The sequence below is a fragment of the Amphiura filiformis genome, chromosome 20 (assembly GCF_039555335.1).
Source record: "Amphiura filiformis chromosome 20, Afil_fr2py, whole genome shotgun sequence".
NCBI lineage: Eukaryota > Metazoa > Echinodermata > Ophiuroidea > Amphilepidida > Amphiuridae > Amphiura > Amphiura filiformis.
The window spans coordinates 49,337,790-49,345,947 of NC_092647.1; the positions used below are offsets into that span (position 1 = coordinate 49,337,790).

At 38.3% G+C, this 8,158-nt stretch overlaps 1 long non-coding RNA gene across 1 annotated transcript; it reads right to left on the minus strand.

Moving 5' to 3' along the window:
- Window positions 1–1,898: 1,898 nt before the first annotated feature.
- LOC140141916 (uncharacterized) lies at window positions 1,899–4,716 on the minus strand. Its single transcript, XR_011857483.1, has 2 exons — window positions 4,530–4,716; window positions 1,899–3,392 (listed from the first exon to the last, which is right to left on the minus strand). It is a non-coding gene; the product is annotated as an uncharacterized lncRNA (long non-coding RNA).
- Between the last annotated feature and the right edge of the window lie 3,442 nt (window positions 4,717–8,158).

Consider the following 8,158-nt stretch of genomic DNA (forward strand, 5'->3'; position numbering starts at 1 on the left):
GACCATGGGTAGACCTACAATATTTTGAAATAGCATCTTCAAAATTGTTGAAGTTGCCTTTCCCCCTTCCCTCCCCTATTCATAGGCCTACACCCTTCCCCCTTTACCATCTCAACCTTGAGGAACAAGCAGAAATGAGATATACACATGAACAACATAGTGAAACGGTATTGGTAAATCAAGCCAAAACATAATATTATATTTAGGTAATCCCCTTTTCATGTTTCCTACCTCCAAATCGCGAAGTATCCCTTTAAATTTGATTTTTGATGTAGAAAGGAAACCCGTCACATGTATATGGGCGAATGCGCGATTCAATCAATCAATCAATCAATCAACCGTCAGCCAATCAGAGCGCGCGACGGCCGTCTTGCAAGGCTCCCTTGTGGTATTCTTTCTTTCGCTCAACGGATACGGATATTCACAGGTGAGGGAGGGTGCTAGGTAGGAGTGGGGTGCCAGCCCGGGGTGCCAGAGTATTGAATAGGGGTGTGACTGAATCCTGTATGTTGTAGTCTGGAAATAAGTAAATAAAGTACTGTTGAAGTTAAATTGGAACGACCTACCTGAAGAATTATTTAGATGCACTTCTGTTTGTAAAAGGTATCAAAGGTGGGGTTCTGCCCCACGACTTGCCCTGTCTCGTGCAAAACTTTTCGTGTTCCTGTTAAGGAACTGGTGTCAAAACAGGCCACCAGACATTCATATACCAACTTACATCAGCTAACCAGGTTTCTATTTAAAAACACATTGAGCACACTCGTGCTATTCCCAACCGGCCATCCCGCCACAATAGTAGAAGCTAGGGGAGTGGATTTTTTGCAAGGAAATGTGTTCGGACGTGGCCACATTTTTTTGAGAATTGTAGACTTGGCTCCATTTTACCTTTAATGCATCTTTATATAATGTAAGCGCCACATTTAAAAGTTTGCACCACTTTTAAGGTTTTCAATTCTTGATTTATTACCGAATGCGTTTGTTAATTCATTCAGATACTAAACGCTTTTGCTGCAACATATTTCCCATATTGCTTCTCTCTATTTTGAACGTAAAACGGTATATAATACATTTAAACAAAGAGTATTATATATACATATGGCACGACATCTGCGCAATATTTTTTCAAAATAAGCTAAAGGGATGTAGGACAATATTGCAAATATTAAAGGTGTTGGTGTTGTCGTTTTCTGTCCAAGTTTCTTCCAAGATTAGACAAAACAGAATTTTAAATGGACTATAATAGAGCCCTACTTCATCATCGCTATCGATCTTATTGAGATAAGCTATAGACGAATCCAACGAGCCAAGTCATGGTCAGGATTTGGTCGGCCATTATTGGGTCCCCGCATGCACCAAACAGGTGTTGTGAGTGCCCAATTGGGTGGATTAAACCCGCTCAAAATTCGATGTTAGATTCTTTTGTGTTGTAAACTGTCATCATTCTTTTCTCTACGTGTAACACGGGTGATAGAATGCAGTTTAAAATACCCTCCAAGGCCGCATCATTTCACATTTTAGGTGAGATAGAGCCGACGGGGACCCAGCTAAAGGATGGCTGCCATTGAGGTGTAGAAATGCGTGAAATTGGATTCGTCTATACATTGGAATATTATTGCAGTATAATTAGGCGAGCAGCACGGCCGGACCAAGATATTTGGTCGGGCGCTCTAAAATAAATATATGGGAGTCAGATTGCCCATTTCACGTATATCTCAACAGGCTTTCTGACAATGGTGTATGGGTGGGGATAAAATTTCCTAACGGCGGGCAAAAAAATACTTGCCTCCGCCCCTCTCGGCCTGCCAAAACCGCTGCCCCCATCGGTTTGTCCAAATTTTACCCTCCCCAGGGCTCTTAATTATTGCAAAGCCCCTAAAAATAAACCAGCTGGAAATTACTTTATTTCAATTATACATGATTTATTATATTTCATTCATCATTATGAAAGGCTACGGAAGCACCAAAGGGACACCACGAGTTGACGAGATGACGAGATAAATGACGATTTATCTCGTCATCTCGAAATTATGTCATCATCTCGAAATTATCTCATCAACTTGAAATTATGTCATCACTTATCTCATCATCTCGAAATTATGTTGCCAACTATATCATAATTTATCTCGACATCTCGTCAACTCGTGATATCCATTTGGTGAATTCCGTAGAAAGAGACATATTTATGTACAAACACGTTTTAAGAAGAACTATCGAATACGAAACAAAATTGAAACTGCTGTTTCATTATCTAAATCAATATGTTAGTGAAAAATAACACTTTGATGTTTTGCAAAAGTTCTTTCTACAAATCATATACATGTACTATCAAAACTTGCTTGATTTATTGTTTTTAATGAGTTATGTACGTTTTACGGAAGTGTTGTTGTTTCAGCCCTCTTTACAACATAACTCAAGAACCACAGGACCTACAAAAGTTTATATCTGATATTTGAATTCTTTTACACACTCGCTATGAAATGATCAATGCAATTTTTTGCCAAAGCTCACTATCATTCGCAAGATGCTGTACCGAATCGCAACAGTTTTAAAAAGTATACTAAAAACGACTAAAAACGCATGACCGGTTGATTTCCATCTTCACTTTTACACAGAAAAAATATTTGTGCAAATAACTTGACAATGACATGAACTTTTCAAGTCAAAGTACATGATTGACATAATTAATGTACATTATTATACAAGTCTGGATATTCGGTATGAAATGAAGTCCTTCAGGCTTACACACTGCACACAAAAACCAAGGTAGTTTTTCTTTCCGAATTTATAATTTCGTATATATACATCAATATTTTTATAACGTCAACTTTTCTTTTGGGTTCCAACTTGAACACTGTCAAACTCAGAGAATGACACAACTAGATGTAGTTGGTTGGGGACGAGATGCTCTTTCCACGGCTTCTGAAATTCTCTCCAGATGTCCCCGAAAATGCTGCATTGGACGAAGATAATAGTTCTCAAGCCATGACATCTTAAAGGTCATAATCTTTCTCACTCGTCGTCGCTCTCCACCAACAAGAATACTATCGGAAACCACGAAGGTATGACTCACAGCACTGAGCTCATATAACTCATTGTCGTAGTCTCCACACATCTCGTCGTTTTGAAAAATGCATTTGCCATGAAGCTCGTCTGGACTGACGAGAACACACAGAATCAGCAACTGATTGAGGTCGTCTTCGCTTAGACTGAAAAAGTTACCATAATCTCGGAGACGTCTTATCTGGCCGGTGTTCTCCATTTCGAGAATACGACAGATGCAGTCAAAATAGTACATAAGTTTGGCTTTGGGGTCATTTTGAACGATGACGCAATTTCCGTAGGACTTCAGACCCACTTCCGTCCGGTTTAAAAGAGCCGCCATCTTGAATGATCTGTAAATATTTCAGGATAGAAAAATTACAAATTTTTATAGTAATTGTTGTGTGTTTTGAAAGGTAAAGGTATATAGTTGTTATTATTGTAAAGAAATGTTACCTGAGTCACGCCTGAGTTAAGATACATAATGGTTGCGGGAACTTATTGTTAGCCCCTCGTACACAAAACTTGGCACACGATCGCGGATACCCCATTGTCACACACACACACATTATAGCGTCTTTTTAGACGGAGTTGTGAGCTTTTACTACGTTACATTACTTTACATTACATTACATTACATTACATTACATTACATTACATTACATTACATTACATTACATAATACATAATATTACATTACATTACATTACATTACATTACATTACATAATACATAATATTACATTACATTACATTACATAATACATAATATTACATTACATTACATTACATTACATCCAATACAAAACATTCACACATAGGCATACGTGACTCGCTCAGTAACAGATAGTAACAGATAGTAGCCTAACACACACCCACTCCCATCCCACATATTAAAGACACAATAGGCTCCCCGCCACCACGAATCTACTGCAAAACAGCTGATAAACTGAACCACATTTTGATATTATGGATATTGTAAAAAAGAAAAAAAATGAAATTGAAATCGTATCTATCATGTCTATTTTGGTAATATTTCTTTTTGCTGCTCATATCGGTGACAGACTCGATATCTGGCTATTGTTTAGTTAGTATTGCGCGACATTGGGAATTCCCCGTCGCTATTCCCAAAATGGTCACGTGATTTCGTGACGCAGTTAAAATATCATACTATTTTAATAAGGAAGTATGATTTATGTATACAAATAAACGCTTGAAGCATTAATAAGATAACTGACATGTAAATGTTACTGTAGTTTCTTGATACAGTTTGATATTCTTCTTGGACTGATATTTGCTCGGTTTGTAGCAAAGGAGTCAAATTATAACAGAACATATTCCAGACCTCGTCATATAGGAGTAATGTTTGGTTAATGTGTTTTATAGGCCCTATAGGTATTTTTGAGCTATAAGTAGCCAGCCTTAAAGTGTTAAAAACAAGCCCGAATTTAAAGAAACTTATTCGTAATTGAAAAAACACATAACACTAACCTTGTTATATTTAAAATCAAAATGTGAAACACCAAATCTGTAACACGTCTAATTCCTGTGTATCGGCCAATACCAAATCGATATAAGTAAACACTGTCTATGGTACCACAAAACAGCCAGGCTAGCTAGAAATAGGTGAGTTACCCGGATGTGCTGCGCACGTCACGTGAAGAGTGTGTATTGTTTTGATATACCGTATTGATATTCCAGGTTAATACTGCACGAGCTACACTCTCCAATTGGAAATAAGTCTTGGAACACTTTTGTGTCAAGAATTAAAAACTGACACACCCTCTCCCCCGTGCAATGTTGGCAAATGCCAATGTCTTCAGCAGTTTTCCAAAATGTACAAACATTGATTGATGGGGAGAGGGGAAGGGTAAATCATTATTGCAGATGTCATGTTTGTTCAAAACCAAAATACACGGCATTCCCATGATCATTGCAAATTCTACACGGAATTACGACAACGTGTACCAAGTGTTCCAAGGACTTTTTTCTAAGATTGTAGGGGACTAGGGTAGAAGAACAGGAAGAATAAGGAGGGGATAAGAGAATAAGGAAGGAAGGAAGCAGGAGGAGGGCGAGGAGGAGGAGAAAAGAAGCCGAAAATTTTTTTTAAAAAGAGGTCCCGGGTTCAATTCCCGGCGCGGCGGTAGCAACATGCTGGATTATCATTGTTGGCTAATTGGCTAAATCTGTAGATTCAATTCGTACTTTCGATCTACCCATGGGTTATATAATTGGGTAAATGAACCATGGAAGTACTCTGTCATTTGTAGGGGATAATATATGTATCGCAGTATGTTTCGAAAAGAGTAGAATGGGTTCCCACCTGTTCCATATCCGTCCTGGTTACTTCCGAAAAAGAAAAGGAATATATTTTGGCACTGAACCATGGAAGTACTCTGTAATTTGTAGGGGATAATATATGTAGGGCCTATCGCAGTATGTTTTGAAAAGAGTAGGATGCGTTCCCACCTGTTCCATATCCGTCCTGGTTACTTCCGAAAAAGAAAAGGAATATATTTTGGCACTGAATAATGACTAGATGTCATAAACAAGAAAGAAGAAAGTGATGTTGAAGGGGACGAAAAATTAATGGCCACCTCTATAACGACGCCAACCCCGCACTTTTTACTAAAACTATAGGGGGCTCGTCCCCCCTTCCCTTCCCCCTGCCCCCGGGATTGACGCGCATGAGTGTACTAGACCTACACTCAACCCTTGACCATGTTATGAAAAAAGCGTATGCTTTCCTGTTCCCGGGTATCATTATACTACACCCAACCCATGACCATAATGACAATAGCGTATGCTTTCCAGTTCCCGGGTGTCATTGTGCTGCACCAAACTTGACCATATTATGACAATAGCGTATGCATTCCAGTCCCCGGGTGTCATTGTGCTACACCAAACTTGACCATATTATGACAATAGCCTATGCGTTTCAATCATAACCATAATGACGATAGCGTATGCATTCCAGTTCCCGGGTGTCATTGTAATGCACCACACTTGACCATAATGACAATAGCGTATGATTTCCAGTTCCCGGGTGTCATTGTGCTGCACCAAACTTGACCATAATGACAATAGCGTATGCGTTTCAATCATAACCATAATGACAATAGCGTATGCATTCCAGTTCCCGGGTGTCATTGTACTGCACCACACTTGACCATAATGACAATAGCGTATGCATTCCAGTTCCCGGGTGTCATTGTGCTACACCAAACTTGACCATAATGACAATAGCGTATGCATTCCAGTTCCCGGGTGTCATTGTACTGCACCACACTTGACCATAATGACAATGGGCTATTCCAGATGTATTCCGCACCCCCCCCTATGGAAGACACTTCCGGAATTCGGGGCTAAATTGACAGCCGGAATTCACAGGAAAACCCCATGGAAGACCCTGCCGGAATTGTGGTAATATGGCCAGCCGAAATCCAAGTAAAAAATGTAAATGTCTTCCATAGGGTTCCAGCTGGAATTAGAATATTTTTTTCAGTTTCCAGCCAGAATTCAAGTAAATTGTAAATGTCATTCACAGGTTAATCAAGATGGCGATCATAAGTGAAGATTCTGCCGGAATTGGAGCATTTTTGACCATTTTCCAGCCGGAACATTAAGAAATATGAATGTCTTCCATAGGCGCATCATGGCCTTTCACAATCCCCACTCTTGGTTTTTTTTGTTAATTTTAGCAGCCGGAATTTCACCTAATCTCAATGTCTTCCATACCCTCCAGCCGGAATCTGTGTTAAAAATGACTGCTGGAATTCTAGACACATCTCAATTCCAGCTGGAATTGTATTTTTTTTATGTCTTCCATATGGGGGGGGTGCGAATACATCTGAATAGCCCAATAGGTATGCATTCCAGTTCCCGGGTGTCATTGTACTGCACCACACTAATAATGACAATAGCGTATGATTTCCAGTTCCCGGGTGTCATTGTATATATAGGCCTACTGCACCACACTTGACCATATGACAAATTGCGTGTGATTTCCAGTTCCCGGATGTCATTGTGATACACACACCCTTGACTGTAACATTATTTTATTAATAGCGTTTGCTTTCCAGTTCCCGGTGTTATTACATTGCACCCAACCCATGACAATATATTGCTCTGCGTATGCTTTTGGTTTGCTAACGCAACCCCCAAAGAAAATTTGAGTTCAACCTCCCTAAAATCAACCCCCAAAAGAAAATATCAACCCCATTACCCCCCCCACCCACACCCGTGTAAAATTAAATATTTGTCCAATAAACACAAAATGTTACCCCTATTTTGGGCAAAAATAGCTTAAAATTGAAAATTGGCCTGTAGACACTTAATTTTACCTTATATTTGGTTAACAATTGAAATTGTTAATTATAACAGTAGTAGCACCTATCCCAGCAAACACAAAACGGTTTATACAGGTTATATGTTGGGTTTTTGGTTTTGGTAAAAATGTTTTAATAACATTTAATGTCGGGTTATATAAAGGTCATGAAAACGTTTTAAAACGTTTTGTATTAAAAAACATATTATACACATATTTGTAAAATGTTTTTAAAATGTTATTGTAAAATATTGTTTATATTAGAATATTTGCAGTAAGTTATCATAAAATGTTTTTGAATATAAAGAAAACGTTTTATACCCTTTATATAAACCGACATTTAAACGTTTTCTGTTACCCTTTTGTAACCTTTTGCTAATGATGTCGAAAACGTTTTGTGTTTGCTGGGATATGACCAAAATGTCAGACGCTTGCCGAGAATTTTTTGGTCTTTGTCCCCTCGGACAGCTGACCCTGAAACACCAATGAACATGTAAAATATATGGACTCCCCAAAGGGTTGGTTATACTACATAAGGAACAAACTTTACACTCATGACAAACACTTCAATGAAAACAAGTACAAAATGATATACTAAAAATAAAGCATTCTAAAATATTTTAATTCAAATTTTAATACAAAATCTCTAAAGAATTCTATTTCACAATTGTTTTGCATAGATAATTAGTCAGTTTTAGTATTTTATAGCCTACAAGTATGCTGTGCTGTATTTACGTCTTGAATACGGTATATGAAGAGCTTTGTTTCAAAACCCCTTACATCCATTTTT